Here is a 26979-nt window from a genome sequence, read left to right as displayed (position 1 = left end):
AATACAATGGCCTGATCTCGGCTCACCACAACCTCTGCCTCCTGGGTTCAAGCGATTCTCCTGCCTCAGCCTCCCGAGTAGCTGGGATTGCAGGCATGCGCCACCATGCCTGGATAATTTTATATTTTTAGTAGGGATGGAGTTTCTCCCTGTTGGTCAGACTGGTCTCAACCTCCCAATCTTAGGTGATCCACCTGCCTTGGCCTCTCAAAGTGCTGGGACTTCAGGCGTGAGCCACTGCATCCAGTCAATTGGAATGTTCTTAACACAAATGATAAATGTTTGAGGCGATGGACACCTCATTTACCCTGATGTGATTATTACTCATTGTATACCTTTATCAAAATATCTCATGTACTCCATAAATGTATACACCTACTATGTACTCATAAAGGCTAAAATTAAAAAAAAAATTAAAATTGATAAAATGTACAAGGAGAAGCAACACGTACTGATGTAGAAGATGCAGCAAGTTATCCAGAAGATCCAGCTAAGATCATTGACTGAAAGTGGTTACACTGAACAATAGATTTTTCCATGGAAGAAAACTAGCCTTATATTGAAAGAAGATACCATCTAGGACTATCATAGAGAAGTCAGTTCAATGCCTGGATTCAAGTCTTAAAGGACATGCTGTCTTTTGTTAGTGACTAATGCAGCTGCTGACAAAGTCAAAGCTAAATGCTCTTTTATCATTTCTAAAATCCTAGAGACCCAAAAGAATAATAATAAATCTACCCTGCCTATGCTCTGGAAATTGGCAAGTGTAAATGACAGCACAACTCTTTACAGAATGGTTTGCTTGATATTCTAAGCCCACTATTGAGACTTTGCTCAGAAAAAGATTTCTAGTCACCCAAGAGCGCTAATGGAGATGTACAAGGAGATTAATGTAATTTTCATGCTTACTAACACAACATCCATACTGCAGCCCATGGATCAAGGAATCATTTCAACTTTCTAGTCTTATTATTTGAGATATACGTTTCATAAGGCTATAGCTACCATAGAAAGTGATTTTTCAGGCGGAGCAAGATGGCCGAATAGGAGCAGCTCCAGTCTCCAACTCCCAGCGCGAGCGACACAGAAGACCGGTGATTTCTGCATTTTCAACTGAGGTACTGGGGTCATCTCACTAGGGAGTGCCGGACAATCGGTGCTGGTCAGCTGCTGCAGCCTGACCAGCGAGAGCTGAAGCAGGGCGAGGACATCGCCTCACCTGGAAGCGCAAGGGGGAAGGGGATCCGTTTTCCTAGCCAGGGGAACTGAGACACACAACACCTGGAAAATCGGGTAACTCCCACCCCAATACTGCGCTGTAAGCATACAGGCACACCAGGAGAATATATCCCAATCCTGGCCGGGAGGGTCCCACGCCCACGAAGCCTCCCTCACTGCTAACACAGCAGTCTGCCGCGATCTATCCGCAAGGCAGCAGCGAGGCTGGGGGAGGGGCGCCCGCCATTGCTGAGGCTTAAGTAGGTAAACAAAGCCGCTGGGAAGCTCGAACTGGGTGGAGCTCACAGCAGCTCAAGGAAGCCTGCCTGTCTCTGTAGTCTCCACCTCTGGGGACAGCGCATAGCTGAAGACCAACAGGGGAAGTAGCGGGAGCCAGTGCAGACGCGAACGACTCTGTCTGACAGCTTTGGGGAGAGCCGTGGATCTCCCAACGCGGAGGTTGAGATCTGAGAACGGACAGACTGCCTGCTCAGGTGTGTCCCTGACCCCTGAGTAGCCTAGCTGGGAGAAATCCCCCACTAGGGGCAGTCTGACACCCCACACCTCACAGGGTGGAGTACACCCCTGAGAGGAAACTTCCAAAGGAAGAATCAGACAGGTACACTCGCTGTTCAGCAATATTCTATCTTCGGCAACCTCTGCTGCTGATACCCAGGCAAACAGGGTCTGAAGTGGACCTCAAGCAATCTCCAACAGACAAACAGACAGTCCTTCTGACTGTCAGAAGGAAAACTATCAAACAGGAAGGACACCTATACCAAAACCCCATCAGTACGTCACCACCATCAAAGACCGGAGACAGATAAAACCACAAAGATGGGGAAGAAGCAGGGCAGAAAAGCTGGAAATTCAAAAAATAAGAGCGCATCTCCCCCTGCGAAGGAGCGCAGCCCATCGCCAGCAACGGATCAAAGCTGGTCAGAGAATGACTTGGACGAGAGGAGAGAAGAAGGCTTCAGTCCATCAAACTTATCAGAGCTAAAGGAGGAATTACGTACCCAGCGCAAAGAAACTAAAAATCTTGAAAAAAGAGTGGAAGAATTGACAGCTAGACTAATTAATGCAGAGAAGATCATAAACGAAATGACAGAGATGAAAACCATGACACGAGAAATACGTGACAAATGCACAAGCTTCAGTAACCGACTCGATCAACTGGAAGAAAGAGTATCAGCGATTGAAGATCAAATGAATGAAATGAAGCGAGAAGAGAAACCAAAAGAAAAAAGAAGAAAAAGAAATGAGCAAAGCCTGCAAGAAGTATGGGATTACGTAAAAAGACCAAATCTACGTCTGATTGGGGTGCCTGAAAGTGAGGGCGAAAATGGAACCAAGTTGGAAAACACTCTTCAGGATATCATCCAGGAGAACTTCCCCAACCTAGTAGGGCAGGACAACATTCAAATTCAGGAAATACAGAGAACGCCACAAAGATACTCCTCCAGAAGAGCAACTCCAAGACACATCATTGCCAGATTCACCAAAGTTGAAATGAAGGAAAAAATCTTAAGGGCAGCCAGAGAGAAAGGTCGGGTAACCCACAAAGGGAAGCCCATCAGACTAACAGCAGATCTCTCGGCAGAAACTCTACAAGCCAGAAGAGAGTGGGGGCCAATATTCAACGTTCTTAAAGAAAAGAATTTTAAACCCAGAATTTCATATCCAGCCAAACTAAGTTTCATAAGTGAAGGAGAAATAAAATCCTTTACAGATAAGCAAATGCTTAGAGATTTTGTCACCACCAGGCCTGCCTTACAAGAGACCCTGAAGGAAGCCCTGAACATGGAAAGGAACAACCGGTACCAGCCATCACAAAAACATGCCAAAATGTAAAGACCATCGAGGCTAGGAAGAAACTGCATCGACTAACGAGCAAAATAACCAGTTAATATCATAATGGCAGGATCAAGTTCACACATAACAATATTAACCTTAAATGTTAATGGACTAAATGCTCCAATTAAAAGACACAGACTGGCAAACTGGATAAAGAGTCAAGACCCATCAGTCTGCTGTATTCAGGAGACCCATCTCACATGCAGAGACATACATAGGCTCAAAATAAAGGGATGGAGGAAGATCTACCAAGCAAATGGAGAACAAAAAAAAGCAGGGGTTGCAATCCTTGTCTCTGATAAAACAGACTTCAAACCATCAAAGATCAAAAGAGACAAAGAAGGCCATTACATAATGGTAAAGGGATCAATTCAACAGGAAGAGCTAACTCTCCTAAATATATATGCACCCAATACAGGAGCACCCAGATTCATAAAGCAAGTCCTTAGAGACTTACAAAGAGACTTAGACTCCCATACAATAATAATGGGAGACTTCAACACTCCGCTGTCAACATTAGACAGATCAACGAGACAGAAAGTTAACAAGGATATCCAGGAATTGAACTCATCTCTGCACCAAGCGGACCTAATAGACATCTATAGAACTCTCCACCCCAAATCAACAGAATATACATTCTTCTCAGCACCACATCGCACTTATTCCAAAATTGACCACATAATTGGAAGTAAAGCACTCCTCAGCAAATGTAAAAGAACAGAAATTATAACAAACTGTCTCTCAGACCACAGTGCAATCAAACTAGAACTCAGGACTAAGAAACTCAATCAAAACCGCTCAACTACATGGAAACTGAACAACCTGCTCCTGAATGACTACTGGGTACATAACGAAATGAAAGCGGAAATAAAGATGTTCTTTGAAACCAATGAGAACAAAGATACAACATACCAGAATCTCTGGGACACATTTAAAGCAGTGTGTAGAGGGAAATTTATAGCACTAAATGCCCACAAGAGAAAGCAGGAAAGATCTAAAATTGACACTCTAACATCACAATTAAAAGAACTAGAGAGGCAAGAGCAAACACATTCAAAAGCTAGCAGAAGGCAAGAAATAACTAAGATCAGAGCCGAACTGAAGGAGATAGAGACACAAAAAACCCTCCAAAAAATCAATGAATCCAGGAGTTGGTTTTTTGAAAAGATCAACAAAATTGACAGACCGCTAGCAAGGCTAATAAAGAAGAAAAGAGAGAGGAATCAAATAGATGCAATAAAAAATGATAAAGGGGATATCACCACTGACCCCACAGAAATACAAACTACCATCAGAGAATACTATAAACGCCTCTATGCAAATCAACTAGAAAATCTAGAAGAAATGGATAAATTCCTGGACACTTACACTCTCCCAAGGCTAAACCAGGAAGAAGTTGAATCCCTGAATAGACCAATAGCAGGCTCTGAAATTGAGGCAACAATTAATAGCCTACCCACCAAAAAAAGTCCAGGACCAGATGGATTCACAGCTGAATTCTACCAGAGGTACAAGGAGGAGCTGGTACCATTCCTTCTGAAACTATTCCAATCAATAGAAAAAGAGGGAATCCTCCCTAACTCATTTTATGAGGCCAACATCATCCTGATACCAAAGCCTGGCAGAGACACATCAAAAAAAGAGAATTTTAGACCAATATCCCTGATGAACATTGATGCAAAAATTCTCAATAAAATACTGGCAAACCGGATTCAGCAGCACATCAAAAAGCTTATCCACCATGATCAAGTGGGCTTCATCCCTGGGATGCAAGGCTGGTTCAACATTCGCAAATCAATAAACGTAATCCAGCATATAAACAGAACCAAAGACAAGAACCACATGATTGTCTCAATAGATGCAGAAAAGGCTTTTGACAAAATTCAACAGCCCTTCATGCTAAAAACGCTCAATAAATTCGGTATTGATGGAACGTACCTCAAAATAATAAGAGCTATTTATGACAAACCCACAGCTAATATCATACTGAATGGGCAAAAACTGGAAAAATTCCCTTTGAAAACTGGCACAAGACAGGGATGCCCTCTCTCACCACTCCTATTCAACATAGTGTTGGAAGTTCTGGCTAGGGCAATCAGGCAAGAGAAAGAAATCAAGGGTATTCAGTTAGGAAAGGAAGAAGTCAAATTGTCCCTGTTTGCAGATGACATGATTGTATATTTAGAAAACCCCATCGTCTCAGCCCAAAATCTCCTTAAGCTGATAAGCAACTTCAGCAAAGTCTCAGGATACAAAATTAATGTGCAAAAATCACAAGCATTCTTATACACCAGTAACAGACAAGCAGAGAGCCAAATCAGGAATGAACTTCCATTCACAATTGCTTCAAAGAGAATAAAATACCTAGGAATCCAGCTTACAAGGGATGTAAAGGACCTCTTCAAGGAGAACTACAAACCACTGCTCAGTGAAATAAAAGAGGACACAAACAAATGGAAGAACATACCATGCTCATGGATAGGAAGAATCAATATCGTGAAAATGGCCATACTCCCCAAGGTTATTTATAGATTCAATGCCATCCCCATCAAGCTACCAATGAGTTTCTTCACAGAATTGGAAAAAACTGCTTTAAAGTTCATATGGAACCAAAAAAGGGCCCGCATTGCCAAGACAATCCTAAGTCAAAAGGACAAAGCTGGAGGCGTCACGCTACCTGACTTCAAACTATACTACAAGGCTACAGTCACCAAAACAGCATGGTACTGGTACCAAAACAGAGATATAGATCAATGGAACAGAACAGAGTCCTCAGAAATAATACCACACATCTACAGCCATCTGATCTTTGACAAACCTGAGAGAAACAAGAAATGGGGAAAGGATTCCCTATTTAATAAATGGTGCTGGGAAAATTGGCTAGCCATAAGTAGAAAGCTGAAACTGGATCCTTTCCTTACCCCTTATACGAAGATTAATTCAAGATGGATTAGAGACTTAAATGTTAGACCTAATACCATAAAAACCCTAGAAGAAAATCTAGGTAGTACCATTCAGGACATAGGCATGGGCAAGGACTTCATGTCTAAAACACCAAAAGCAACGGCAGCAAAAGCAAACATTGACAAATGGGATCTCATTAAACTAAAGAGCTTTTGCACAGCAAAAGAAACTACCATCAGAGTGAACAGGCAACCTACAGAATGGGAGAAAATTTTTGCAACCTACTCATCTGACAAAGGGCTAATATCCAGAATCTACAAAGAACTCAAACAAATATACGAGAAAAAAACAAACAACCCCATCAAAAAGTGGGGAAAGGATATGAACAGACATTTCTCAAAAGAAGATATTCATACAGCCAACAGACACATGAAAAAATGCTCATCATCACTCGCCATCAGAGAAATGCAAATCAAAACCACAATGAGATACCATCTCACACCAGTTAGAATGGCAATCATTAAGAAGTCAGGAAACAACAGGTGTTGGAGAGGATGTGGAGAAATAGGAACACTTTTACACTGTTGGTGGGATTGTAAACTAGTTCAACCATTATGGAAAACAGTATGGCAATTCCTCAAGGATCTAGAACTAGATGTACCTTATGACCCAGCCATCCCACTACTGGGTATATACCCAAAGGATTATAAATTATTCTACTACAAAGACACATGTACACGTATGTTTATTGCGGCACTATTCACAATAGCAAAGACTTGGAATCAACCCAAATGTCCATCTGTGACAGACTGGATTAAGAAAATGTGGCACATATACACCATGGAATACTATGCAGCCATAAAAAAGGATGAGTTTGTGTCCTTTGTAGGGACATGGATGCAGCTGGAAACCATCATTCTTAGCAAACTATCACAAGAACAGAAAACCAAACACCGCATGTTCTCACTCATAGGTGGGAACTGAACAATGAGATCACTTGGACTCGGGAAGGGGAACATCACGCACTGGGGCCTATCATGGGGAGGGGGGAGGGGGGAGGAGGGAGGGCTTGCATTGGGGAGTTATACAAGATATAAATGATGAATTGATGGGTGCTGACGAGTTGATGGGTGCAGCACACCAACATGGCATAAGTATACATATGTAACAAACCTGCACGTTATGCACATGTACCCTAGAACTTAAAGTATAATAAAAAAAAAAAAAAAAAAAAAAAAAAAAAAAAAAAAAGAAAGTGATTTTTCTGAGGGATCTGAACAAAGTAAATTGAAAATTTTCTGGAAAGGATTCATTATTCTAGCTGCCATTAAGAACATTCATGATTCTTGGGAGAAGGTCAAAATATCAACATTAGCAGGAGTTTGGAAGAAGTTGATTCCAGCACTCATGGATTATGTGGAAGGGTTCAAGACCTCCATGGAGGAAATAACTGCAGTTGTACTACAAATAGTAAAAAAAAAAACTAGAAATGGAAGTGAAGCCTGAAGATGTGACATAACTGCTGCAGTCACGTGATAAAACATGAATGGATGAGGTGTTTGCTTCTGTGGATGAGCAGTGTTTTTTTTGAGATAGAATCTACTTTTGGTGAAGATGCTGTGAACATTGTTGAAATGATGATGAATGTAGAATATTACATAAACTTAGTTGATAAATGAGCATCAGGGTTTGAGAGGATCGGTTCTAGTTTTGCATGTTCTACAGTGGGTAAAATGCTGTCAAACAGGAGCACAACAGAAATCTGTTGTGAAGGAAGAGTCTGTCAATGCGGCCAGATTCATTGTTGTATTATTTTCAGAAATTAGCATAGCTACCCCTGCCTTCAGTGACCACCACCCTGATCAGTCAGCAGCCATCAGCGTTGAGGTCAGACCCTCCACTAGCAAAAAGATTACAACTCACTGAAGGCTCAGATGAGTGTTAGTATTTTTTATCAATAAAGTATTTTTAATTAAAAAAAGAATGAATACCATTTAATAATTAAGTTAAACAGAGATACTTGGTCCATAGAGAAGAAAATGTAAGCCGATGGAACAAGACCAAAATCGTTAATGCTTTGAGTCTCTTTCTCATCCCCACCTTTACCTTTAAAGTTGGTTCTGGCTCTGTCCATGGAATTTCTTTTCCTCTTCCACTCCTGAAGGATATTTGAGTGTTTTCAGAGTAGGCTTTGGGAGCTTTTGTGTTGTAGAACCTAAGGGAAAAGAAAGGAGTCATAAGGTCAAAGTATGGGATAAGGCTGGGGAGGAATTTGGGGTGGAGTTTGGATAGAAGAAATAAAAATAGTTTTGCATGTAAGGTGATTGGATAGATTTCATAGAGATATGAAGAAGTATTTTTCTCTATGCAATATTAAAAGTGTTGTGATCATGACTTTTTATACAGTTTTCTGCTAAGTTTTGCATTTTCCTCTGCTTTTTCATTGAGGAGTCAAATGATTTTTTATCTTTTTATTAAGAAGTTCCAAACCTTTAATAAACTCAATTCAGAAACTGAAATTTAGCTTCTTCCTCCAGGAACGCCTCATAGAGACCTCTGAATTCATTTTCCAATATTTTATTCTTAATGAAAGAAGTCTTTTGAATTTATAGAGGTGTAGATTTTTCATCAGATATCATTCTTATGAATACATAAAATATGAAATTATAAGTATAATAAACAAGTTAATGCAGTATTCTTTTATTGGTCTTAGGGCCTCTGTATATTTCTGAAGATTTTGAGGATCCCAAAGAACTTTTGTTTATGTGAGTCATAGCTGTCATTATTTATTGTATTAAAAATTGCAACTTGAAATAATTTAAAAATATATAATAATTCACTTTAAAATTATAATACTAAAACCATAATTTATTAACATAACAATTGTTAGGAAAACTTAACTATATTTTCCAAAATAAATGTAGTTCTTAGAGTGGAATTGTTTCACGTTTGTGTAAATTTCTTAAATGTCTGTCTTAAGACAGCTGCATTCTTATGTCTGCTTCTGTATCAATCTGCTTCCATATATTGCTTTGGTAAAAGTATATGGAGCCTCACTCTGTCACCCAGGCTGGAGTGCAATGCCTTGATCTTGGCTCACTGCAATCTCCACTTCCCAGGTTCAAGTGATTCTCCTGCCTCAGCCTCCCATGTAGCTGGAATTACAGGCACCCACTACCATGCCTGGCTAATTTTTGTATTTTTAGTAGAGACAGGGTTTCATCAGGTTGGCCAGGCTGGTCTTGAACTCCTGACCTCAGGTGATCCACCTGTGTTGGCCTCCCAAAGTGCTGGGATTATAGGTGTGAGCCACCGTGCCCAACCCTTTCTGTCTCTTTTATATTCTGGTGGCTGCCAGTATTTCTTGAATCATGACTGTCACTCCAATCTCTGCCTCTGTGGCCACGTTGCCTTCTCCTCTTCTATCTGTATAATCTGCCTCTGGTTCGCTTTTATGAGGATACTAGTCATTGGATTTAGGTCCTATCCAGATAATCCAGGATATGCCTCTTGTCTCAAAATATGTAACTTAATCACATGTTTTACATGTAATTTACTTGCTTATCCTATAAGGTTAATAATTACAGGTTCTGAGAATTAAGACATGGAAATATCTTTTTCAGGGCCACCATTCATCTCACTTCAAATATCAATGGCCTTGTCCTATAGTGTTACATTAAAATTTATTAAATTTTGTTAGTTTATCTTGTACTCTGAATGGTCTTTTACCATGCATGATTTTATAACATCATGCATTAGTTATTTGGAAAATACTGATATACTGAGTTTGGGGAATTTTCAAATATTAACACATTTTATTATGTAGTATCAAAACCTCAGCTGATATCACCACAAAACCTATTCTTTAAAGATTGGAAAATTCATGGTGTCAGATGCCAGTTTTCCAAAATTCTAATTTTCACTTGGAAACTTAAATTTTATCATTGTTGACAAATGTAGCCAGTTCTTTACCTTGAAGCAGCAAGCTGACTTTGTTTATGGTTAAGAAATTTTCTAAAAGGTAGCCCAAATTTGAATACTTATCATTTTCTTGTCTGTCACTCTTTCAACTAAAAATAGCATTCTGTGAAAAAGTAGCTAGTTCAGCTCACCTGTCAAACAACTGCATAAATGCTTTTCCTAGAAGTGACTATTATACTTCTAGTGACTATTATGCAGCATGGTACTGTATGTATAATTCCTCCTTTGTCACACAGATTTTAAAACATGGATACTCAAAGGGTTGAGATGTAATATCAATAATTTCTACTACTTCACCTAAGATGTTTTTAAGATAAATTGGCTTTCCCCCATGATTTTTTAGTACTCTTGAGTGTGTGGTGGTGAAAAATATGACCACTGGCACAGTTTGGTACCACTTAATTCATGCAAAGGTGTGAATAATTTTACCTATCATTGTTCTTGAACCGTTAAGGCAAATGTCAACATAGTGAAAGATGACAAATAATAGGTTAAAAATTATGCAAAATGGCTGGGCATGGTGGCTCATGCCTGTAATCCTAGCTACTTCAAGAGACTGAGGCAGGAGGATCACTTGAGGCCAGGAGTTCAAGGCTGCAGTGAGCTATGATTGCACTGCTGTATTCCAGCCTGTGTGACAAAGCAAAACCCTGTCTCAAGAATAATAATAATGAAAATCACCTCAACCCTGCAGATCCCTAAAAGGCTTCAGAGACCCCTTGAAAACGTCTGTGTTGAAAGTTTTCCAAATGTCTTTGCATTTGGAGTCTGGCTCTTAGAGTTTTTGATGTTTGTCTTTTTCCATATAGCATCAAGCTGTTTATTATCAATAGCGTTAATGATACAGCATTTCTTTAAAGGACGCTCTGCTGTAGTCTTGGATTTTGTTTCATGACTGTGATACTCATACAGTGTGTTTTGACATTGACCTTTCCATGTTTTTTTTCTAGAAAGTGTCAAAAGAAGGATTTCAGACAATAAGCAGGAAACTGAGCTTATGCATGTGCAGGCAAAGATTAACATCTATATGATATTGAATTGTGTATGCAAAAATATGGTGTATCTTTTCCTTTTGTTGTAGGTACTTTTGTGCCTTTCAAGAGCTTTTTATAGCTTTCTTCATATAGGTTTCAAACACATCTAGGCCTGCATGCAAATATTTATGATCATAACAAGGACTTCTCTTTCAGTATATCCTCTACTTTGGTTTGTGTTGTGTTTATATACCATATTAACTTATAGGAAGCTTTAACATTACATGTTAATATTTTACAAATTAATAAATCTAATATAATTTCAGTGTAATTATCATTAAGATTCCCCCCTCCCCCACCTGGGGATAAACACAAGGGTTAGTCATTTCATTTGGAAGAACAAGCAAGAATAGCCCTGAATGTCTTGATAGAGTAGTGGCCTATGGGGTGAACTGGCTCTATCTGATATTAAAAAATATAGTGATTGAAATAGCATAGTGTTGGAAAACAAGCAGACATTTAACTAAAGAGAAGAAAGGGAAAATATCTGGAAGTAGATTCAAATCCCTGTGCAAATTTACTATATTATGAAGTCAGCATATCAAATTGGTGAAGAAAAGATGAACTTTTCAATATGTGACACTGGCAAAGGGTACAAAGTTTCAGTTTTGCAAAATACATAAGTTCTGGAGATGTACCATACAGCATAGTGCCTACAGCTCACCTTACTATATTATATATTTAAAATTTGCAAAAAGTGTAGACATTATGTTTTGTTCTTACCACACACACACAGAATTATAATAATGACAATAAAGTGGGGTGGGAGAAAACTTAGGGAACTGATGTGATGGATGTATTTATGACCTTGATGGTGTGATAATTTCGTGGTTATATACTTGTTCCCAAACTCTTCAGGTTGTATACATTAAATATGTAGAGTTTTTCATGTCAATCATATCGAAATAACCAATGTTGGGATAACTGGCTAGACATACAGAAAAATAGAAAATTGCATTCATTTTCATACCATACTTCAAGAAAAAATAAAAATGACTTCAAAATGCAAATTTTAAAAATAAGATGTACAAGTACTAGGAGGAAAGCTGAGTGAGGTCCTTTGTAACCTGGGAGTAGAGAAAACTTTCTTAACTCTGATTAAAACACAAAAGCAGTAAAGAAAAGACTGACCCTTTGAAACACTAAAAATTTGAATGGCAAAATAACTGTGAACAAAGTCAAAGATAAATGATAAACTAGAAAAAATATTTGCAATTCATTTAGGAAATAAAGGGTTAATATGACACAGGCCTTCTAAAATAGAGAGGAATTATAACTGTAGAGAAAAATGAGCAGTTCATGGAGAAAGAGAAATAAATGACCCTTAAACATATGAAATGTTTCTCAAATTTTTTCCCAAAAAGTAAAATGCAAATTGAAACTACAATGAAATTCCACTTCTATTAGATGGGCAAAAGTCTATATTTGACAACATACTCTTTGGTCAAGCCTGTGGGGAAACAGTTGCTCTCATACGTTTCTAGAGGGAATATAAAATGGTAAACTGTTATGAAGAGAAGCTTTACAATTTGTAGTAAAACTATTAATGCTTTTACTTTTTGACCCAGCAATCTCTCTGATTGAAATTTATCTCAAAGATACTCTAGTAAAAACACAAAAAGACATTTGCATGGAACTATTCATTGCAGGGATATTTATTTATTCAGTGCCCTTTCATGGATGTTTGGGTTTGGGACTATATAAAAGATGGTTATATCCACACAATGAAGTTTTATTCAGTTCTAAAAGAATGAGGAAATTCTCTATGTACTGTTATGGAATAAAGTAATAAGGTGGAGAGAATATATATAATGTATTATTGTTCTCCTATATAATTATATTTGCTTATATATATTTGCCTAAATTTAAAAAATTGATGAATAAATAAGAACATTTTTAAAAGAAAAAGAATATATGGAGGGCTCATAAATAGAAACCAAACTATACTAAATATGCCACATTTTGTGCATTTGACTTTGAAACCATGTAAATGTGTTTTTATATAATTTTTGAAAATTAATACAGGAAGCACAAAAGGGCCAGGCGTGGTGGCTCACACCTGTAATCCCAGCACATTGGGAGGCTGCGGCAGATGGATCATTTGAGGTCAGGAGGTCAAAACCAGCTTGACCAACATGGCAAAACACCGTCTCTCCCAAATACAAAAAAAGTTAGCTGGGTGTGGTGGTGCATGCCTGTAATCCCAGCTACCTAGGAGGCTAAGGCAGGAAAATTGCTCAAAACCTGGGAGGCAGAGGTTGCAGTGAGCCAAGATTGCACCACTGCACTCCACTGCACTCCAGGCAACAGAATGAAATTCTGTCTCAAAAAATTAAAATTAAAATTAAAATTAAAAGAGAAGCACAAAAGCAGGAGCTAAAATAAAAAAACAAAAAAGGAGCTAATGAATCTGACTTTGGTTCAATATGGTGATATAAACCATATAAAGAAAAGTTATTATAAGTGATCCTAAATTCCAGTAAATTTACCTTAGATCCCTAGTGTGATATACTCTAAGGATAATATGATATACTTAAAATTTTAAAATATTATTTTCAATAATTGTATTCATTACAATATTGGTGAAGTGTCTATATTGTCTGGCATATATATTTAGAGTTCATTGTCTTGTGCTGGGAAATTTAGGACATGGACACACACAAGGAGTTTAGGAGCAGAGGTTTAATAGAAGAAATGAGAAAGAAAAACAGCTCTCTCTATTGAGAGACAGGGGTCTTCTGAGTGGAAAAGACTAGCTGGTGGTAGATGGGCCAGAATTTATAGTCCAGCTTGAGGAGGCAGTGTTTGATTTATGTAGGGCTCACAGATTGGTTTGATTCAGTGTGATGTTTACATAGCACATGAGGAAGGCTGGTCACCTCACCTGAGTCTTATTATGCAAGTGAACTTTTCAGTTGATTGGTGCCATCTTGTCTGCTCCTTACTGTACATGTGGCTGACAAAAAGAAGGAAAGTTGGAGCCACCATCTTGAACATGATTGGCACAACTGCTGGCATCTATGTCTGCAGCTCAATTTTACAGGCTGCGCTTTGTTAGAAAGGAAAATAATTGCTGCTTATCATTAAAAGGAAAACCTTACTGAGGACTTCTATGGCCTCACTATCTGCCTAAGTAATTTCTTCTTAACTCCTGTATCATTCTCCCCTGTGAATGTAAGTAGTACATTCTTAATTCCTGTACCACTCCCCTGTGGAGTGGTAACCCTAACTGCTTTTAGGAGGTGTTGGATGATAACCCTTTCTGGTTACTTTCTGCTGAATAGGGGTGTTGTGTGGGAACAGTAGCTAGGGCTCCTCCTGGGGTAAATCTAAGGTCCTTGGAAGAAAGACATGTCCATGTGTGGTTCTGTCTGCAACACCATTTGGAGTTTGATTGTGTCAGCCATTCTGATGGGTTGTAACACTGCTTTGCCTCCCACAGATGTTGCTGAAACATTAATATAAAAGTAACATTCCTTTTAGGATAAGTGGCATTGGAATTGGGTGGCTAGAGTAACTTTAGTTACTTAGTTAGTTAACCTTGGCTAACTAAATTTAAACCTTGGCTAAATTTTTCCCACAATTATTAATCCCTTCATGACTTCCACAGACCATCTAAGACATGCTTAGATCTTCTGACTTATCCTAAACATTCCTCTTTTAAACAACCAGCCATTTTCTTTGGGACAATTATTTACCATACAAGATAGTTTCTTATATAAAATCTCTTTTCTTTATAGCCTTCTTTGCATAGCTAGAGTGTGACATATTACCAAACCCAGTAAAATGTTCTAGCAGACTCAGTGCTAGTAAAACTTTCATGCTTCCTTTTTGTTGGTTACTATTATCCTTGCTACAAGGATAATAATTAAGCAAAATATTACAGCAGTGAAAACTCTCTGTACAATATTTCAGCTAGAAGGTGCTACCGTGTATAGCTCTATTGGAAATAGTAGAGTGAGTATAGCGATTCCTGCAAGGGTGGCATAGTAGAATTTTTCCATCTAAAATTTGACTTGCCAAGATATAGAATTTCCCTCTGTGGGTCTATGAAGTTCCTTGGTTTTAATATCTCAAGCAAAAAACCTCTGGGTTATGGACACCTTACTCACTTTCATTACGTAGCAGAATTTGTGGGTTAATTGCCCAGAACTAGCATATTGATCCAGATTTTGACATTACCCATCCCTTCTTATTTCTTCAAGCTGCAGGAGACCACCACTTGATTTACAGAAATTAGCTGGGTTGGTCTAAAATGTAGGTAAAAAGCTTAAAAACAATTAATGAGACTAGGCTTTAATGACAAATACATGATAAGCTTTGGTGCATAATTTTGCTTTCCAATCCTCATTTTTGGTAAAAACAAATCATGATAGGACTATGTTGTTTGTAGAATAAACTTTAGTGTTATACTTGGCCTGATAATTTGCATAACATACAGCAAGAATGGTTGTTTCTACATAGGCCTTTTGGATTGGCTTTGCTGGAACTCTGTTCCACAAGGAATCTCAGATAAGACTTTTTAAAGTCAAGCCCAGCCATGGGTCTGTATCCTCAAATACCTGTGAGTTGGGTGATCCTCTCCTCTTAAGGTCCCAAGATAAACTTGAAGCTCCTGGACCTGTTAGAAAGTGACGTAATTTACTGACCACAAGTCAGGAACCCTGTATGGGGACTGTATAGGCAGGGCTATGAGGTTAGTTCTCCCCATGGGGCTTTTATTGGCTTTGCAAGTTGAGATTCACTCCTTAAAGGGAATCATACCCTTCCAATAAAAGCCTTGATAAAACAACCAGTTTTTTCAATTGTGTCCTGTTGCAAAAGAAAAATGCATTCCTATTGCATTGATGCAAACAACTATATTGCCATAAGTTAAGAGTACTCACAGACAGTTTACAAATTCTAGAGGAACCACACAGAGAGAAAGAAACAAACTCCAAATTTTGTTCATAGGAGTATACCTTACTTAATTGTTAAAGGCTGTAAATAGTTCAAAGTAAGTTTCATTGACTGTGAAAAACAAAACATGAATCAGCAATATTCCAACCAAAAATCAAAAAGATTTGATTCAGTTTCCTGAGTTCAGTTCACTTCGTTAACTCTTGGTTGATATTCATGAACATCTTAGCTCTTCATGAGTCCTGTATGTTTTTTCTGTACTCCAATTTTATAATTTTCAATATTATTAGAAAACTGCATTTGAGAACACCTGTTAAAGTCCTATAGCTTGTTTATAAACCATCTTTTTGAGAAGAAACAAAGCAAGACAACAATTGTCTGCAAATGACAAAATATCCAGGGTAGCTACAGTTAAAAACATTACTGACAAAGAAGTTTAGTTATCTCTGTGGTTAACAACAACTTTTACCTTAATTATGATTGATAGCATATAGTTAGACATTAGAATTTTAGAAATCCCATACAATTTTGGAACATATATTAGTATTATTCACTAAAATATAACCTAAAGAAGATTGAACATCATTTTGGCAATCCCACATAACTCAACATATTCAAAGGATCCTGTTTACCTCTTCTCTGGATATTTCAGGGGCGCTCTGAACCATCCAGAAAGCCAGACATCAGGAAAGACAGTTTTGAAACTTGAAGTTAGATTTTGGGGAGCCTGTTAAATGTTAGAATGTTAAAACACTTGATGTTATAAAATAGAATTCCAGTTTACCATAAATTATTTATCTTGCCAAAATGATGACTCAAAAGGAAAAAACCTTTCATTAGCCTTTCCTATTACATGAAAATCCTATTCAAAGCCAAATTTTACCCTTGCATTAGTTTATTAATGTTAACCTCAGTTTGTTTTTAAAAAACTTTATAGATGATTCCATCTAATTTTAATCAATTTGATCATGAGTTGAACTCTTTTTTTTTGTTTGTTTGTTTTTTTTTTGTTTTTTTTGTTTTTTTTTTTTTTTTTTTTTTTGAGATGGAGTCTCGCTCTGTCGCCCAGGCTGGAGTGCAGTGGCCAGATCTCAGCTCACTGCAAGCTCTGCCTCCCGCGTTTATGCCATTCTCCTGCCTCAGCCTCCTGAGTAGCTGGGACTACAGACGCCCGCCACCTCGCCCGGCTAGTTTTTTGTATTTTTTAGTAGAGACGGGGTTTCACCATGTTAGCCAGGATGGTCTCGATCTCCTGACCTTGTGATCCGCCCATCTCGGCCTCCCAAAATGCTGGGATTACAGGCTTGAGCCACCGCGCCCGGCCTTATGAGTTGAACTCTTTACAAACCTTTTATAATCCCTTTTGCCAAAGGGCCAATTAGCATTTTAACACTACCTTTCTGTGCTTTTATTTCAACACTGAATTTGTGAAAATACTATATATACTATAATGCAATATATACTATATACAATATATACTGTATATAATATATACTACATATAATATAATACTATATAATACACTATAAAATACTAAATAATAAACAGATCCCCAAAATTAAGTGTGCCTTTTTATACTAGATTTTGGATCCCCAAAAGGAGGGAGATATTATGGGAGAAGACAGTGGAGTGCTTCTACCATGCATTTCATTGCAAGGCAACTCAAAACCAATCAGCTTATTTTGTAATCACCCCATCCCCCATGGTAATCTCACCCCTCAGTGGGGGATGAGGATGTTTCCATATCTTTCAGGTGGTCAAGAGCATGATTCTCTGATCCAAATGTGCAGAATTAAATATCCCTCCATAACTATTATTAGCCATCCCTTAAAGTATATTTCCGTCTTAGTTATTACACACCAAAACTCTCTAATTTCTGATGCCCCAAAACTTAAAAATGTCAGATAACACAATGCAAAACAGAAAAGAGCCTTTGACTTTGAGAGGGAACTATCTGCTCTTAATTACTGGGTTTCATGAGGAAAACAGAGGATTTTTTCCCCCTAAAACAGAGTCTGTGGCATTTCCTCTGTTTTCCTCAAGGAGTCCCAGGCTATCAGACTTTAGCTCAGGGCCTCTCATGTGTGCATTAAGAGTGGCAAGACAAAAAAAAAATGGGAATAAGTAATTCAGCCAACTGAGAAGAAAAAGAAAAAACCTTTTTTTTCCCAGAAAAACAAGATCCAAGAAAAAAAATACATACAGGTCTCTTAAATATACCTATAACTAGAATTTCTACTTTTAATTAAGCTGAGCACTGTTTAAGAAAATCTTTTTAAATCCTTTCAAAGGACATCAACCATGCCAAGCAGTTAAGATTTTCGTCTCTTGAACTTTACAAAGAGTAACCTCACAGGTGAAACAAACAAGCCTTAATTAGGTTATGACTTAACCTTGAGTGTACAAGGTATTTTTAGAAGGGTGGTAAGCAGCTTTTGAAACCGTCATTGCAAAATGGTGACTGAGACAGTGAAAAAGATCTGATCCAACTTAATTTCGTTTCCAGCCCCCAAGCTGTCCTTGCCCATACCTGGGTGTAGGCCAAACCTACCTTGGGAGGAGCCTGGTCTATAGACTATAGCCCAAAACAAAGATGATAACAGCTCCTTCCCAAGATATATTTCCCTCTAGCCTGGGAATCAGACCAAGAAACTAGCCACAAGATTAGAAACCATAGCTTAGGTGTCACACAGCTGGAGGCTACAAGATTCTGATCCTCCCTTAACCGCTCTCAAGATCAGTGCTTAAGATATTTTGTAAACGCTGCCCTTGAGGTATTAGCTGGTCCTACCCAGATTGATAAACTGGCTTTTCTGAATTTGTTGCCCTCACCCAGGAACTGACTTAGCACAAGAAGACAGCCACCATTGCAAAATGGCGGAGACTAAAAAATGTATTGCCATGTGGTTGCAGGACATGTTCCCAAAGACATGAAACAAGATGGAGGCCTGTAGCAAAGTTTTTTATGGACCATTTTGTTGAGCTGGCTTGAACAGCAGGCTTCTGGCATCCTGGGCCTGCATCCCAACCTAAGGTACGCTTTCTTTTGACAGAAATATACAGAAAGGCACACAAGTACACCAGATTGGCTACAGTGTAATACCAACCTCACAAATCCTCTTTCATTGATTAAAACTTTACAGATAATATAAACATTGATCCTTATTATTTATTTTACTGACTTGCGCAAGGAGAGAGAAGTCCAAAGCCTACTGGTAAAAAAAAATGCTTTTACCTTTTTGCTAGCATGTCAGGCTTCTGGAGTCCCTTTTCCCAAGCTGAACCCTAAGCCAAGCCTTTTAAGATTTGGAGAAGTTAACTTTTCCTGATTGGGAGGAACATTATAAAAGAATAGATAGAAGCCATTTTAAATCATGAAAGAAGGAAAAACACCATAGAAAAGTCTAGATTTTCCAATTAGGGTTGGCAAGAAATACTGCTTTCTTTCCTATTGGCAATGTTGTTTCCACTATTTTTCACCTTCCCTATTTTCTCTTTTCCCTTTTTATCTATCACAGGAGACACATTACTTATATCCAAAATTATCTGCTGCCTGCAGAACTGCCTGTTTTTTTGGTTACAGGTAGGGTTTGGCTTAGAAGCAGCATAACATCCCTTCATGAGAGGTCAAACACTTGAGTTAAATTTTGGAAAACTTCTGTATATCTATCAGCGTCATTAGAAAATTGGCCTAATTCTCCCTTTATTTCTCTAAGGTCCTGTAATGAGAAGGGAACTTGAGGGGGCCCCAAATAATGAGGATCCTCAGATTTTCCCCTGGAAGTTGCTTCTCTAACTTTGGAGAATATTTCTCTATAGGCCTGTGTGGTATGACTACTAAAAGAGCTAGGTTGATTTTGTAATGCCTGCAAAGGTCTAGTAAGAAGGCCATGCCTTTATGCAAAAGAAAATGAACCACTTTTTCTATAAAGTCTCAGGGTGAAAGGAGTCTTTGTGTTTCAGAATGGACCCCAGGAGAGTGTGGGCTGATGATGGTACCTTTCTAGAATGAGAAGTGAGAGAAAGGCATCCCTTTAGACTCCTTCATTTTAGTGTGACTTAGGATAGAGAGGAAGACAGTGGGGGGTGTCCTTTCTGTTTTTTTTCCCTCTTGGTTCCTGGGATCCTGGCACCTTGTTGAATGTGCCACCCATGGTTGCAGGTGTGAACCCCAGCCATGGAACCAGAGGAACTAAGAGATTGGGATTAGTCACGCTCACCCATGCAGCTCTAGTCCTCTGCCTGTGATTTCCCTTTGATGTCCTGGACTTGTGTGACCCACCTGGCTCCCTGAAAAATGGATCTCAGGAGAGACTATGTGACAGTTGCATTTCCCTCCTTAATGGAGCAAGTGTGCTAGTTTGAGCTCTATATCCTGCTATTGTGGCCTGTGCTAAAGCATTTACCCTTAGAGAATGGTTACAGTTAACTTCTGAACTTAAAATCCCCTTCTAATTAAGTACCATTCTAATTAGAGGCAGGATAGATGCCTTAAAAGAAAGTAGGGACCAAATGGCTGTTTTCCTGCTGATGGGACAGTATCAAGACTAAATTTTAGCTTTGAAGGATATTTTACTCCTGGATGTTGAAGGCAGAGTTTTGTCATTCACAGAAGCAGCTGGTCTCTAGTAGAGGCTGCAAAAACGGAGAACTGGGAAGCTAGAGTGTTTCAGTAAAGGACCGACAATTTGCCTCATGGAGAGGATCCCTATTCCTCTAGGTGCCTCTGTTAACCTTAAACTGCTATATGCTCTCCAGACCAAGGACAGAGTGACCATGACATGCCATGTGCTCTCCAGACCAAGGGCGAAGAGAGATCTGAAACTGCCATGTGCTCTCCAGACCAAGGTCAGAGAGAGACCTGGAACGGCCATGTGCTCTCTAGACTGAGGGCTGAGAGTAATGCCAACTGTGGAAGCGTTTGGGGGGTGGTCTGTTCCTAGAAAATCACAAAGATGCCTTCCCTTGAGCTATATCCCTGGTTACTATGACATTCTCTGATCTTGCCAAACAAGATTACCTCCCTGAACTATAAAAATTCCTGCACATTGCATACTCAGAGAGAATAAGAAATATGATGGTTGTGACCAGGAAATGAGGAAATTGTCACAGGAAAGTTGGAGAGCCTTTGGGTAACAGGGGGGGATAGCCCCAGCCAGAAATCCTCAGTTGCCCAGGACTCCACCAGCCCCACATGATAGCTAAGTCCTCCATGAAAGGAAACTGGTTCAAACATGGCCAACATGCCCAACAACCCACAGGTGCTGGGGGATTCTCCATGTTCTCCCCAGTAATCCTGTCCACCAAGTTTTGTAAGTCTGGAACCCAAGCTAATCGTTTTAAAATGGTTGAAGGAGGCCCAGTATTTGGTTTGATTTGGTTCTAAAATGGAGACTGAGAGCCCCAAAATGAAAGGACAGAGTTGGAGTCCACTCCTCTACTCACTGTTTCAATGAATGTTGTACCTTGGTATTCTAGTTGAGTTCCCAATATGAAGCTGCTATGTTGTCTGGGATATATACCTGGGGTTTGTCATCTCATGTCAGGAAAAGTTAGGACGCAGACAAACACAAGGAGTTTAGGAGCAGAGGTTTAATAGGCAGAATAAAAGTGAAAGAAAAATAGCTTTCTCTATTGAGAGATGAGGTCTTCTGAGTAGAAAAGACTGGCTGGTGGCGGATGTGCTGGATTTTATAGTCCAGCTTGTATAGGCGGTGTCTGATTTATGTAGGGCTCACTTATATAGCGTGTGGGGAAGGCTGGTCACCCCACCTGAATCTTATTATGCAAATGAACTTTTCAGTTGATTGGTGCCATCTTGTCTGCTTCTTACTGTACATGTGGCTGACAAAAAGCAGGGAGGATAGAGCCACCATCTTGAACATGATTGGCACAACTGCCAGCATCTATGTCTGCAACTTGATTTTACAGGCTGCTTTTTGTTTGAAGAGAAAATAATTTGGGGCTGCTTTTCATTAAGTTTTTTAATAAAAACTTAAGACTGAACAATATATTATGTAGTAGCTCCATGATAAAGTCGAATATTTGTCTTCTGTAATCGCAATAGGTAAGACTCATTACACCCATGTCTCCTAACCTATGTCACATTTTTCATTTCTTTATCTCTCTTTTTTCATTCTGGATAAATTATTTCTACTCATTTCTAGCTCTCTAATTCTCATTTCAACTATATCTTTCTGGCTGTTTTAAACATTTGTTGAATTATTTATTTCAAATTTATTTCTAGAATTTCTGTTTTTCAATTTTGTCTGTTCATTTCTGATATTTTCTTGATTTATGCTTATTTTTGCTATTGCCCATTTTATTTCTTTAAATATTTCATACATAGTTCTTCTGACTACTAGGACTGACAATTTCAAAATCTTTGTCTTGCAGGTATTAATTTATTATTACTCTTTTATTTCTTATTTTGACTGGATTTGACTCAAAGTGGGTTACTTTCTTATATCTGTGCAATCTTTGTGAAGTTATTCATAATTTTTCATTTTTGTCTCTGGAAATTTTGCTAACTAACCCTATAGAATTTTTGTGCTCTTAAGTGTTTTGGGTTCAGTGGAGATAATTCAGACTCAACTTGTCTTTCAATAGTCAATATCCCCAAAACTGTGTTGCCAGAAGACTCAGCCACAGAGCTTCCTTGGCTCATCCTACTGCCACATGTCTAGGTAGCCCACCCTTTCTTACTTGCTGCGTCTTTGACTTTGAAGGACTGACTCCACTTTCCCCACATTGGCCTCTGGAGTACAGCTGTTCTTGTTCCCAGCTACCAAAACCTTGGCTTTAGAATTTTAGGACATTAGAACACTTTAGTTCCAATTACTCTTTTATCAGGTATATCATTGTTAGCTAATATTTGTTATCTTCTCTTTTAACTTCATAAACTATACTATAATGTAATAATAATAAATATTTTTTCTAGACATTTTATTTATAGCATTTTATTTGCTCATCATTCCTTGTCATATATGTCTTGACTGAAATAGTGATTAATGTGGGATATGAAAAACACTTAAAAGATTTTAAGTGACTTTGGGTCCTCATGGGGGTTACAACTGCTTTAAACATTAATGGGAATTTCTCTAGCTTATGTTAGTAAGCAAATACAGTAAAATCTTGCGGTGGGCCTTCAGGGGACAGAAAAATTCTGCACTTGATGTAAGATTTTACTTGATGCCAGGGGCTTCTCCCACAGACTTTATTTCAATGAGAAAATCATGGTATGTAGCTTGAGCCAGCAATTCACAGATTAATAGACAAGAAGATTTATTGAACTAAACAGTAAAAAGGAAAAGCCATTTTATAATGTGTGATGGAATAGTCTAACCAAAAAATTGTTGTCTTCCCTAGTCTATACATAAATCAGTGCCTTATCATTTCTGTGCAGTCATGCTTAACATTTTTTACCCTGGAATTATGGGCAAAATCTTTGTAATAAAGACCTTAGAATACATTTTTTATGTCACATCTAATAAGCATTTAAAAATGTCATTCTTCTATTTTTTCTCATCTTTATTTTGACTCTCTCTGCTAGAAACGTCCAACCCAGTAACTCACTTTGTGTATCATGAACAGATCCTAAGCAGCCCTGTGCAGGAAGCTCAACCTCGGATTTGACACATTGCTCAGAATGAAGAAAATGGGAAATTCAAAAGAAATACAGCATCCTTGGTATTAACCAGGGCTTGTTTTCTGTTTCAGGAAGTATAGTTTTAGGGGTTATTATTACTAAGGAGAGGTAAAATCTGTTTGAGGCTAATGTGGTTTTGTTATCCCCAATTTGACATTTAAGGGGTAAATGTTTTTCTGCTATGATTCCATTCTCCATTTTCTTCTATTTCTTTTGTATTTCTACTGCTGCGCTAATCTCATCTCAGAAACTGCTGCTGCTGAGATGTGTATAATATAAGTTTTCCATGTGGGTCATATTGCATCCCCATTGTCAGTAAAATTGTTTTGGATTAGCTTCTAGCACTGCAATACAATTGTGAAAAGCAGTGAAAATGAGAGACTGAAAATATCCAGGTCTTGTGTATCTTAGTTCCTTAGGTGTGGAAAAAACCCATGTTTATGACAACTTGGTATTTTAGAGAGGAAATGATTTTCTTGTTAACAAGTGTATTAGTCTGTTCCCACACTGCTATAAAAAATTAGCTGAGACTGGGTAATTTATAAAGAGGTTTAATTGACTCAGTTCTGTGTGACTGGGGAGGACTCAGGAAACTTATAATCGTGGCTGAAGGTGAGGGGAAGCAAGGCATATCTTAAATGGCAGCAGGAGAGAGAGAGAAAGGGGAAGAGCCACTTTTAAATAATTGGATCTTGTGATAACTCTATCATGAGACAGCACTAGGGAGATGGTGCTGAACCACTGGAAACCACACCCATGATCCAATCACCTCCAACCAGGCCCTGCTTTCAACACATGAGGATTACAATTTCACGTGAGATTTGGGTTGGGGACACAGAGCCAAACCGTATCAACAAGGCAAGTGAGAAGTAAAGCAATTAATTTTAAAGTTAAAGCAAAGAAGCCATATTTATACCTTGAGTTTGTGGAATGCTTCACATTAAAATACTTCACACTATATTTGGCAAAATACAGAATATAAAATGTGCACAAGAGGTATACATACAGTTTGAAGACTAAATAAATCTCAGTCTTCTTATAGGCTAAGAGAGAGAATATTATTAGCACTATAGAAATCTTTAGGTCACTCTCCCAGCTTTCATTCCACTCACTGTTTCCAAAGAGGATACCACCATTCTGAAATTCTAAATTTATGTAAATCATTCCATCTCTTTTTCCCCAAGTTTAGTAAAATATACCTTCTTAAACAATGTAACATTTTGCCTTTAAGAAATTACATAAATTGAATCATATTGTATAGTCTGAGTTGCTTATCTTGTTTATTCTAAAGTTCTTTTATTTTTGCTGTTATGTAGTATTCCATTGTGTTTACGTGTGTGCATATATGAATATATATGTGTGTGTATACATATAGTTGTATACACACACATCCTAGTGGCAAATATTTGCAGTATTTCCAGGATTTCTTTTTTTTTTTTTTTTTAATGATTAACAATGCTGTTGTAGACCGGGCGCAGTGGCTCAAGCCTGTAATCCCATCACTTTGGGAGGCCGAGATGGGTGGATCACGAGGTCAGAAGATCGAGACCATCCTGGCTAACACGGTGACACCCCCGTCTCTACTAAAAAATACAAAAAATCTAGTCAGGCGAGGTGGCAGGCGCTTGTAGTCCCAGCTACTGGGGAGGCTAAGGCAGGAGAATGGCGTGAACCCGGGAGGCGGAGCTTGCAGTGAGCTGAGATCCGGCCACTGCACTCCAGCCTGGGTGACAGAGCAAGACCCCGTCTCAAAAAAAAAAAAAAAAAAGTGCTGTTGTAAATAATAATAACAGATAACAGTATAATACTATGTGCCAGGCACTATTCCAAGCATTTTAAAATATTTAAATATCAACACAAGCCTATGAAATAGGTACTATTGTTATTTTCAACTTACAGTTGAGGATGCAAGAACATAACAATGCTAATAAATTAACTAAGATAGAGTTATAAAGTAGCAGAGAGATTTCAGTCTAAGAGCCTGACTACGTTGTTCATGGTTCTTAACCACTGATGCTCTTTTTCTTGATTCTTGCAATGCTTCTGAAACACTTGTACAAGGGTTTCTCTAAGCTTTATGTGTAGACAGGGAGCTTCTGAATTGCAGGTTTCACACACACTCCACTTTACCAGGTAGTGCTCAACTTTCCCAAAAGGTTGTTTCAATTTATCTTCCCACTAGCAGTGGAAGAGAATTTGCATTAATGTATATCCTTTATCCTTGCCAACACGTGGTATTGTCCTGTTTCTTAAATTTTACAACTTTTGTCATTATATATGGAACTTTCATTGTTATTTAAATTTTTTCTGATTACTAATGAAGCTGAAAATTTTTCATATGTTTACAAGAATTTTGTGTTTTCTACTCTGTAAAAAGTGTTTATGTGTTTTTAGTCTTTTTTATTTTTACTGTTTAAATGTTTATCTTTTTCTTATTGATTTATAGGGTTTTAAAATATTTTTGGGGTCATATGCATTTGTGGCTAATATGTGTTGCTCATGTCTTCTAGTTTGTGAATTACCTTTTAAACTTTGATGAACCGAAGTTCTTAATTTTACTGTAGTTTAATTTATAATTTCCTTTATGGCATATATTTTTTATATTTAACCCAAAGTCATAAACCTGTTTTTCCTCATGGCATTCTACTAGTTTTATAGATTTCCCTTCCAATCATAAATATTATAACTTTATTTTTTTGTGGCAAGTTAGCAATCCACTTTTATTTTCCTTCTATATGATAACTAATTGGCCCACAATTAAGTATTGGAGTCCATGTTTTCCCCACTCAGCAGAAGCTCCCATTCTATTATCAATTACCAATCTTGTGGGTATATATGCATGTGCACATGCAATTGTGTTGATGGATTCGTGGCATAATTCTCCTTTTACCTATGATTTCTTTATTGCCTTTATAAAATTTAATATTTTTTTCACAATGCTTATCTAATTTTTGTTAAATTTATTTCTGGGTACATTTTTTGTTGCCATAGAAAAATGCCGTTTTGAAAATTATATTTGCCATTAATGTTGACATATAAAAATACAATAGTACTTTATATTTTATTTAAAAATATTTATGACTAGGCATGGTGGCTCATGACTGTATTCCTAGCAGCTTGGGAGACTGAGTTGGGACTATTGCTTGAGTCCAGGAGTCTAAGACCAGTCTGGGCAACATAGTGAGACCTCGTCTCTACTAAGAAAACAAAACAAAACAAAATTAGCCGAGTTAGATAGTGTGCACCTGTGGTCATATTTACTTGGGAGGCTGAGGTGGGAGTATTGCTTGAGTACCTGGAGGTTAAGTTCGTGCCACTGCACTGCAGCCTGGACAACAGAACAAGACGTATATATATGTGTGTTTTGATTTCCAGCAACATTGTGATTCTCTCTCTTTTTAAACAAGAAATATGCTGATTTTGTAAAATTAACTCAGA

Source organism: Rhinopithecus roxellana, chromosome 6, assembly GCF_007565055.1.
Source record: "Rhinopithecus roxellana isolate Shanxi Qingling chromosome 6, ASM756505v1, whole genome shotgun sequence".
In the NCBI taxonomy this organism is placed as follows: Eukaryota; Metazoa; Chordata; class Mammalia; order Primates; family Cercopithecidae; genus Rhinopithecus; species Rhinopithecus roxellana.
Note: the sequence above shows the minus strand (reverse complement) of the source record.